Source organism: Alexandromys fortis, unplaced genomic scaffold (genome assembly GCF_014885135.2).
Source record: "Alexandromys fortis isolate MF-2015 unplaced genomic scaffold, M_Fortis_MF-2015_v1.1 scaffold_62, whole genome shotgun sequence".
Taxonomy (NCBI): Eukaryota; Metazoa; Chordata; class Mammalia; order Rodentia; family Cricetidae; genus Alexandromys; species Alexandromys fortis.
In genome coordinates, this window is record NW_026067942.1 from 1458410 (window position 1) to 1469349 (window position 10940).

The following is a 10940-nucleotide window of genomic DNA, read 5'->3' on the forward strand; positions in this document are numbered from 1 at the left end:
AGAGAGAGAGAGAGAGAGAGAGAGAGAGAGAGAGAGAGAGAGAAAGGAAGAAAGAGGGAGGGAGGGAGGGAGGGAGGAAGAGGCTGCCCTCAAACATAGGTAAATGACTAGACTGCTTTAGTCAAACTCCACCAAGTTATCTGAAAGAAACATGAGGTCAGATTTCGATACATACAAAGGAGGCTTCCTCACTTGTTTTGAGATAGTTACAAATGCTGTAATTACTAAGACTAAGTCATGAAGCTTAGCATCACATTGTGGAGTCAAATGTGTTAAGCAAAACCTGGCAACTGTTGAAAACTGTGCCTTCCCCTCCCCTCATTCCACAGGAAATCACATCTCCCATCTAACAGTCCTAGACAGTAAGCACAGTCCCCTGCCTAAAAGATCTGGTATCCTAAATGGACAGACTCCAGATATCTGTAGGTAGATGATTTCCACCATACCTCATGGGACCCATACAGACCACATAAAACACATTTTCATTTTTTAATGTCCATATGTTTGTTTGGCAGGAAACCAAGTTTCATTACATGTTCCTATTATTCCACAGTATAACAATTTTATTTATTAGCTATTCATGTAAGAACTAATTTCTTTGATAGAAAAGCTGCTAATGCTGACTTCAGTTCACTATAATAAAAGCAATATTGCTGGCACTCCAAGCAAATGCTGAACCTGAACACCACACCTTTGTTCCCTTCTCCAGAAAGATAACTACGTAGCATCAACCTTTTCTCTTGGGTCCTTACACAAATATGCCAAAAGTACATAGGAACATTTTCAAATGGTGGGGATTCCTACATAAGGCAAGGGAAGTGTACCTGCTACCCATAAAGGGTAGAAGAAGTCTTTCCAAAATAATATTATATTTGAATTCAGGGGCTCTCATACATGATACAATTGTCTTAGAAACCTATGTAAGAAGAAAGCAATATTCTTTTCGAATACAATGCTATCTACATGTTATACATATAAATTGGCAATCTTGGTTTCTCTACAACCCTGCAACATTTTTCTCACAGCAGATACTAAAAGACTGCACATAAAACACATGCCCTGAAGCATTAAAAGTTCACTGATGTCACATTAAATGCTGGACTACTTTCCCACATTAATCTATAGTAATTAGATTATGTTCCATAAACAACGGACTAGATCCTCGGCCTCCCTTCCAACTAGGTGGGGTCTGGTAGCAATCAAAGATGCCTCGGTATTAACTTTAGAAAGTGAAAGGAGTGTTCCGTTTCAAGAATGTCACCTTAGTGCTTCAAATGTTTACATTTTTGCTTACAGATGTAGCCATGAGCAAATTCGTGGGTTAGCGTGGGATTTCGTGGTGTGGTTACTCCTGCCTCTGCAAAGTGTCCTGTCAGCAATCTGAAACCATATGTTCGCAGTCAAACCCAATAACATCTAATTAATCTTCTCCTTGGAATATCACGGTCAAAGTGAGTTATCATGCATGCGAGTGAAAAATCACATGTTATCTAAGATACACGTCCAAAGACAGTGCGAAAACTTCATGATTTTCTAACATTTGACGTAGCTCTGAGTTGTGCTACATTCTTATATTCATAAAGTATAGGGATAAAGAAATGAGTAACCTTAAACAGCTACAGGAGAGATAAAACTCTCAATCAGCCTCCAACTAAAGGCTCCCCAGGCATTATCTGTTATTGGCTGTTTGCAGTCATAACTTATCTCAGGGACCATTCCATGAAGATTCCCCAGTGATTAAAACAACAATCCAGACTTTGCATGTTGTGTCTTACAAAGAAGTCCAAATTTTATTATTAATAACATGTTAGTACCTTCCTTGTTCTAGATTGAGTATTAGATACCCAATAAAATCACATTTATTAATTCAGCCTCACCTTGAAACAAGCTTGGTGTGTGTGTCTGTATACTTGTGTGTTTGGGGTGTATGCATGTGCACAGCTGACCAAGTGCATGTGCAAATCAGAGGACAATCTCAGCTGTTATTCCTCAGAGGGAATCTACCTAGGGAATCTACCTTGTTCTTTCGAGACAGGCTCTTTAATTGCCTGCAGCTCATCAAGTAGCCTAGGCTGCTTGGTAAGCCAGCTTCAGGGATAAGTCTTTCTCTGTCTCTCAAGCACTTGAATTACAACTACAAGCCATGATATATCTATCTTAGTTTTTAAATACATGTTCTGAAAGATTGAACTTGAGTCCTAGGACTTGCAAGGTAACTGATTGCCTGACCGAGCCATCACTCCAGTTCAACTCAAAATAATTTAAAAGTTAATATTGCCTTCAATTAAAAGAGAATGCAGGGACCAAATGTTTAGTGAGATGGACTTAGTAGGGCACTAGTTAGTTCACTTCCAAACCAGGGCAAATGTTTACCACAGTCTTCCCACTGACTTAGTTTCTCCATGGGGATGTCCTCCGCGTTTAGCAGTGCTTTCAGGAAGTGATTAACCTTCCACAGAAAGCATTTCTTCACTGCTGAGAGTGAGTTTCACTGGATTAACCTAATGAGGATTTTTTTTAGTATTAAAATAACACACAACATAAAAGTTACCAATTTAACCATTTAGACATATAAGTCAGTGGTTGTAATTATATGTATAGTGTTCACTTTTCCAAGCTGGAAAATTAGAACTCAGATTCTGTTATGTTTGGGTATGAAAAATCACCCCAAAGCTCATGTGTTGAGAGGTGGGTCCACAGTACAATAGTCAGGAGACAGGTTTTTCAGCAAGTGATTGTCTCATGAGAGCTCGTATCTTAATCAATCCCTTGATGGATTTGAGGGCTAATCTTCATTGACAATACACTGGGGTTGAGAATTGCCTATGAGACACATGTTTGGGCATATTTACAATGGTGTTTCCAGAGAGGATCAATAGAGGTGGGGAAAACCATCTTGGATGTGTGAGTCACTATCCCGTGAACTGACGATTTGAGACTGGATAAAATGGGGGAAAGGAGAAAGTAGAACACAGAAATTTTCATTTCCCTGTGTCCTGGCAAAATGAGTAAGCAGCTGCAGCCCCACTACACCTCCCCATCAGGGATGAACCATAACTTTTCAAACCATGGACTAAAATAAACTTCTCTTCCATTTAATTGTTCTTTGTCAGGTGTAGAGAGGAAATTACAAAAACATACCCATTATTTCATGGGCTTTTGTGCTGTGGTGAAGACTTTAGTAGGAGACAGGACCTAGATGGAGGAAGTAGATCTCTGGTAGAGTTCCTTTGAAGGCTATATTTTTGCTCATAGATATCTCCTCTCTTCTTTTCTCCTCCCCTCATCCCTCCCCACATCCCCTCATCTATCCATATTTTATGTCTTTGTGTCTGTCTCTCTGAGCTCCCTTCTCTCTCCTGTCTACCTTATAAGTAACATTATATACATTATATTATCTGTTCTTATGAGTTTGGCTACTTTAGATGTCACCCACAGTGGCTGTCTTTTTGTAACTGGATTCCATGACATCATTTTACATATATATATATATATACATATATATATATGTATATGTATATATATATNTATATTTGGTTTTTCGAGACAGGGTTTCTCTGTGGTTTTGGAGCCTGTCCTGGAACTAGCTCTTATAGACCAGACTGGTCTCGAACTCACAGAGATCCGCCTGCCTCTGCCTACCAATTGCTGGGATTAAAGGCATGTGCCACCACCGCCCAGCCCATCATAATAATTTTTTATCCACTTTGGGACATGTGTCAGAATTTCCTTCCTGTTCATTGTTAAAATATATGTATATAAACCTAAGCATACCACATTTTGATTTCTTCCACCTACTGATAGACATTTGGGTCATCATAAATGATGCTATGAACATGTGTGTACAGATAGTTTCAGAGATCCTATTTTTAATTTACTCAGATATATACCTAGAAGAACCAGCAGATCATAAAGCATAAAGCAAGTCTAGTTTTGGTCATTTGCAAAATTGTCATGTTGCTTTCCATGTAGATCACACCAGTTTGCATCTGATCAACAGGGCAGGATTCCAACTGCTCCACAACATTGCAAGATATATATCAGGGAGAACATGGGTAGGTAGAGAACAATCTCTAGTTCTGAAAAGACTGAATATTTGGTAAAAACAGGACAGATACATGCTTCATAGAAAGTAATCACACACTGAAATTAGCAATTATTTGATGTATCCCTTACCCCCTGGGAACATATACATAGTTGTTTATGGGTATTGATGTTCACCATATAAGGAAAGTGGGCCAGGCTTGGGAATGTGTGGCAGATAATCCCCCAAAATTTGATGTAGACAATCAGTCTGGTTGGTCTTCTCAAGGGAGAATTTTGCCATATGTTTAAAAAAATATTGATCCTTTCTAATTTCATATATTATAACCTCAAGACCATTGTCAACAAAATTAAAACATAAGGCTTAATGGTAATTTTTTCTTTTTATCATTAACCAATCACATCTATCCCTAAAAACTTGTGGACATATAAATATACATGTATATATGTATATAAATATGCCTATAATATATGTATGAATATTAGGCTTATTTTTATTAATATACATACATTTAGGCTAATTTGTTGTTGACATAAAATATAAATACTTTTAACTAAGAAAGACTGACTGAAGATACGAAGTGTTTTGGTGTCTGTACATCCCTGCACTGTTTTAGTATTTATACTCCTTGTCACAGTCAACAGTGTTTTATTTCTCTGGGCTCTCCTCTAAGATGCTTCAAACAGTCTTCTCTTTACTCTTCTCACCTGGATCTCATCTCGATGCGTGCAAGGTATTCGCCCACCCAGCCCCCAACTCATGCAAGACTGTTAAGGGTTTTAAAAGGATGATTTACTTAAAATTCCAAGCATTTCAACATACTAGCAAGAGGGCCTCTCCAGAAGTAGAGTTATATTTCCTTCAAAATTCCCTATATAGTAAGCTGTCATTGTCAGGCACTTTATTAGCTATTTTCAAAGATTTACGTAATTACATTCTGACAAATATGATTTTCAAAGCCATCCAACAGTGACTTTTGACTCAGAGAGCATACTCTGGGATGGTCGGGGAAATGGACTTCTGGCTTCACGTTAGGTGTGTCACCTCCAGAATTCAGTTCCCGAGCTGCAACCTCAGTTTATAAAATACCTTGCTACCATCATTGTAAACAGCCTGTGCCCCAATGCCTGGGCATTTAAAATTAGCACACGTGCACTTAATAACACGCCAGGCTTCTAGGCACACTGAGGCACTGATCAGAATCAAAGGGGATGAGTCAGAGGGCTACTGTTACGTTTGCTAATTGAATGTTTTCTGCTGAACTGTAGTTATCATTGCAGTTCCTGGGGTCATAAAATTAAATTCATAAATACTTTATATGACTCTTGCGCTGAGATATCATTGGAAACGTGAGTTAGGGGAATACAAGTCTAGCTGAACCAATTTTCTTTTGGCTCACGAGTCGGCTTCACCAAGTCAGTCAATAACAAGATGAACCTCTTAGGCAATTAAGTAAGGGCGTGATGGAATCCCAACTTTCAAATGCACTGTGTTTTACAATGGACTTTACAAAATGATTCAGGATAGTCCATAGAGCAAACCTGAACATTCAGCGAGAAGCACAGATAAAGTTATAAACGAGAAGTAAAAGCCACAAGGCAGGTTTCTTTGGAACAATGAAACATGACCTCAACCTGGCCATTCCAGGGACTTAAAGTGCTGATGTGATTCGCGTATCTTAGCAACCACAAAATGCTCTCACACGTGATTTCATTTCCTTTTCATTAACATTTAAAATGTAGGGTTAAAATGCTCACTATGGAAGATGCTGGTGCTCCAGTTTGCCTTTTTACTCATGAGATAATGTAGCGGTTTCTATGACACATGTCCCCACAGGCTCAGGTATTTGAGCATGTGGTCCCCAGTGAGCGGCACTCTTTGGAGACTGTTAGGAATTGTAGCCTTGCTGGAGGAACAAGGCCACTTCAAGGCCAACTTTGAAAGCTCATGGCCTCATCCCACTTGCAGTTCATTCTGCTACAAGTTTGCTGTCGGAGATCCGAGCCCTCAACTCCCTACTCGGGCCATGCCTGCCACTTGCTGCCATGCCTCCCTACCAAGATGGGCCTTTCATCCTCTAGAACCATAAGCCAAATTAAACTGTTTCTCCCATAAGTCACTTTTGGCCATAGAGTTTTAGCACAGCCACAGGAAGGGAACTACCTCAGTCGGTGTTTCCTACACGTCTCTGTGAAATAATTTGAGAGCCTATGCTTTGGCTCAACATTGTTAGGCTGTATAATCATCCCAGGGACGGAGAATGGATTTACCTTTGTAAAACCTGTTTTCTCCTTTCCCTGTCCTTACCACACACATGTGCTTCTCTTCTCTCTACTCTTTTCTCTTTTTCTTTCTACTTACAATGACGCTATGGGGACACAACCACATTGTAAGTCAAGGGCTAGTTTTGTGTACATTTTTCTCAGTGAATACTGTTTATATTACTGGTAATATATAAACTATATAGAGATTTGCAATATGTAGTCTTTGAGGGTTAATGTTTCTTGTATAATTTGAACTCCTTGGAATATCTATCTCATTTATCTGGGGGTGATAACCTGATTCTATAATACTAGGATTAAGAAGATTTAAACAGGAGGATTAAAACTTCAAGGCCAGTCAAACAATAGAGACAGACCCTCGGACAATAAGAAAATTAGTTTTACTTGTTACTTAGTTTGATAGTTTCTTTTGTGTGTATTCAACATGAATTTATCTATAGCTCTCTCAATCTGTGTTCATCATCTGAGTATATGTTAAGTATACATTAGGGAATTTTGTCCAGTTCTGTTTGGAAAGGTAAGTAAGGAATATCTAAGAATATTTGGTTTCTTTTGGTATTTTCTCAGAATCAAAACTTCTGGAAGAATACCAAGAGAACAAGAAATTTCCATTTGTCATATTGTTTTCTGCCTCCCTAATAAACCGTGAGTTCCATGAAAGTGGGAGCCATGCCTGACTGCCAAGAATGGTTCTTGGACACCTGCTGGGGGCTGCAGTCCAGAACAGATGCTCAACAATAGTATGTCTCTCAATAGAGCAATTCCTAGTAGGGTGGTTCCTTAAAATAGATTGTATCTTTACATTTATTCTTACATCAGTCACCAAAAGTAAAATGGAAACAACCCTATAATCTGAATAGGAGAAAGGTGAACAATGATCTCTTAGTAATAAACAATTGCTAACAGATTATTTGACTTTCAGCTAATTATTTAAATAAATAACTTACAAATTATAACTACTCATAAACTATTAAAAACAGGTAGCTGTTGAGTATTGATATACACAAGAATTGTTCAAAATGCTATTACATGCACATCAGGGTTATCAACAACAAATGTGGACCAAAATTGGAGTAATTCAATATTCACTCTGATTTATGACTATCTGTCATCCCAGAAAGCACAGCATCTGCTGCAAATTGCATTTGATTGGTAGGAGCTACTTAATGGGAGATTATACCCAGTATCCTTTAAGGAAAAGGTTTTGACCAATAATCTATATTTACCTGAAATCAGGTAGAATTAGAGTTATAAATTTTGTATTTAACTGCACAGTGTTGCTTCCACAAAAATAGAAGTATAACCAAAAAATTAGGAATGCATCCCTAGTTCCTATGAAGTTCAAGCCGGGTAGTGGTGGAGCATGGCTTTAATCCCAGACTCAGGAGGCAGAGGCAGGTGGATCTCTGTGAGTTCAAGGCCAACCTGATCTTCAAGAGCTAGTTCCAGGACAGGCTCCAAAGCCACAAAGAAACCCTGTCTCAAAAAACGAACAACAATAAAAGACAACCAAATAAGTCTAATGGATAAGCAATCCCAAAAGAAATAATACAACTGGCATAGTCTAACACAATGCAGGCACCAAGAACTCTAATCATTGCCCTTCAACTTGATTTGGGGTGAATGCAGATTGATACATAAAAGATAAATACAGAATAAAGAAGGACTTGTTACTTCTGCTTAAAAGAAGTGTGTATGGGCCTCTCAATAACTGTCTGAAATATACAAGTTTTGTCACTTGGAGGAGATGATAGTGCTTCAGTCAGAGGGATTAATAAGCTATAGGCAAAGCTGTGAAAATGTTTGACATTTCTCAGGGTAGAGACAGACAGAGAGAGAGAGAGAGAGAGAGAGAGAGATGGTTGAGGGAGAGGAGAGTTACTGTGTGCATGTGTTATGACAGGAGTGGCTGAAATAGACAAGGTTCAGATAGTGAAGGGTTTCCCACCAAGAATATGAAAGTTTTTCCAAAGGCCAAGCAGACTGGAAACATGCAAGGCTTGCTAGGTACTGGCACAGGCTTTGGTGGCACATTATAGAACAAACAGAAGGATGAGGGGCAAGAACAGAGACAGGGGAACCACTGAACACAGGACAAGGCAGCCAAAATTATAGGGACAATGAGTAGGGTTTGGAGGGCACGGGAAAAGGATGTCTCAGTGAACAGCAAAACTGCAAGTTAACTGTCTTTTTTTTTTTCTGGTTTTTCGAGACAGGGTTTCTCTGTAGCTTTGGAGCCTATCCCGGAACTAGCTTTTGTAGATCAGGCTGGACTCGAACTCACAGAGATCCGCCTGCCTCTGCCTCCCGAGTGCTGGGATTAAAGGCGTGTGCCACCACTGCCCGGCTAAATTAACTGTCTTGATGGAGACAAGGGAAGGGAATCTAAGGAGGATATGCAGAAATCCGTATGCAGATGCCAGAGCACTGGAAACAGGCCACAAAAAGGAGAAGTAGGGCTGGGGCAATCCACTAAAGCAGCAATTCTGAATTATTAGACTCTTTTAGTTCGGTCTCTACAGACCCACTGCAGTTCAGAAATTAGACCTCTAAGAGAAATGATGAATAATTTTTAAGAATACCCTTATATACAAATATCCACCAGAATTGTAAACAGGGGACTGGACCTTCCATGATTACACTGAAGCACATGGAGGCCAACCCAACACATCCCTTTAGCAAACCAGCAAAAATACGGACCACAAACACCATGAGTATATCATATTTACAAAGGAAAGTAAATAGCTCCTACTGTAAAAAGTCTTAGTTCATATGAAATTTTAGCTATACTATCCATTGTGGTGGGTAGCTTAGCCAAAACAGCATCAGTCAGGCCAACTGTGTACTGGTCCTGCATATTCAGGGCCATGAGCATCACTGTGCTTCTTTGTACCTCAAGTGTCTACATATGCAAACTGACAATCTCTGAGTTCCCTTCCAGCAATAAAGTACTCTTGCCTCCTACATAAGTATGACGTTCTTAACCACTTTCCCTGAAACACTTGACATTTCATAGGATAATTAAGATGCTAAAACACTCAAGGCAGATACTATATGAAATTAATAGATTTTCCATTTGCCATTTACAAAATTCCTTTTTGACTTACCTACAGGTTTATTGCTCTTGAACGTATTTAGGAGAGCTACTCACTGCCCCTGTCAGCTGAGCTTCTTTGTAACACTCCTGATGCTCTTGTCACATGATAAAGAACATTGTAGAATAAATACCTAACATCCGAGAGGGCTCCATCTCTCTGAATACTTCCATCTAAAAATTTCAATTCCACCAAGCCCATTGGTAAAAGAAAACATGCCAAGGGCTTCTAGAATTAACATGTCAGGTAGCTAAAACATCGACTATATCTCTTCATTTCAGTCGAACAAGCCTATAACTGGCTAGGAAAACTAGGATTTCGCTTGGAAGACTAAAAAAATAAATAAAAACACAGTAAATTTTGTAAAGCTAGGCTTCATTTCTTTATTGCTTTAGAATTTTGCACATGTCTACAATGCGTTCAGTCAACTATATCCCCCAATACTTTCCCTCTATGTTCTTCTTGTCTTTCCATCACATTGGACATTCTTGTTTTGAAAAACCATTCGAGTCCTCGTAGTACTGCCTTCTGTGTATGGGTGTAGGGGCATGGGCAGGCTCTCGGGGGCTTCATGCCTGAAGAAAGCTTCATTCCCAGCAATCACCAGTTGCTAATATCTCCCCAGTTAGGGGTGGAACTCTGTGAACCCCTCCCATTCATGCTGGGATTTTTGCTGGCTCGATCTTGTGAATGCATTGCTGTGAGTTTATGTGTAAAATGGTCCTGCCATTTTTTAGGAAACAATTTCACTGCAGATGTCCACTACTTCTGGTTCTTATACTCTTTCCTCTTCCTCTTCTAACATGATGCCCTAGCCTTGTGGGGAGAGTTATATATAGAAGTCCCACTTAAAGGTAAGAGCTCTTCTGGACACCAGGTAGTCTCCAACTATCCTCCATGTATGAACCAAAATAAACCATCCATTCAGTTCTTGTCAAGTCCAGGAATGAAACAAGTACCAAATACCACACCCTGGCGTTTGTTGCCCCCCCCCCCTTCTATCATGAGGCAAGGCACCATCTTGAGCCAAGTCTCAAGTCTTTCCCAGATCATTTCTTCTGCCTGTGTCTTGATCTTGGACTTCCCAGTCTGTATAACTGAGGTTGTCAATATGGCAAAGGGAGGTGGCTTCTACATGGAGATATCCCGAAGAGTTTGGACTTTGATTCCCTCATGTAGCTGTTACTCCCACTTTTGAAAGAACTATTCATTTACTATTGGGTTGATCCTGGGCTGGAGAGATGGCTCAGTGGTGAAGAACAAGTGCCACATTATTATGTGTTCTCTTATAAGCAACACAGATACACACATGCCCCCCCCCTGCATGCGCACGCGCGCGCACACACACACACACACACACACACACACGTATGTATGTCTGTACATAAAATGAAAGCAGAAGGGACTATTTGACATGAATGAGTAAGTGGATCAGTGGGGAGAGGTGCGGGAAGGCTTATGAGGAAAAAAATGTGAGCAAAGTACAATGCAAGGATGTGAAAACCATGGAGTTATTAT

General features: G+C 39.6%; 1 long non-coding RNA gene across 2 annotated transcripts in view; it reads left to right on the top strand.

Annotated features, from left to right (window-relative positions):
* Positions 1–10940, top strand: part of LOC126505367 (uncharacterized) — a 340557-nt gene that overhangs the window by 147110 nt on the left and 182507 nt on the right. The gene's annotated exons all lie outside the window — the stretch shown is intronic.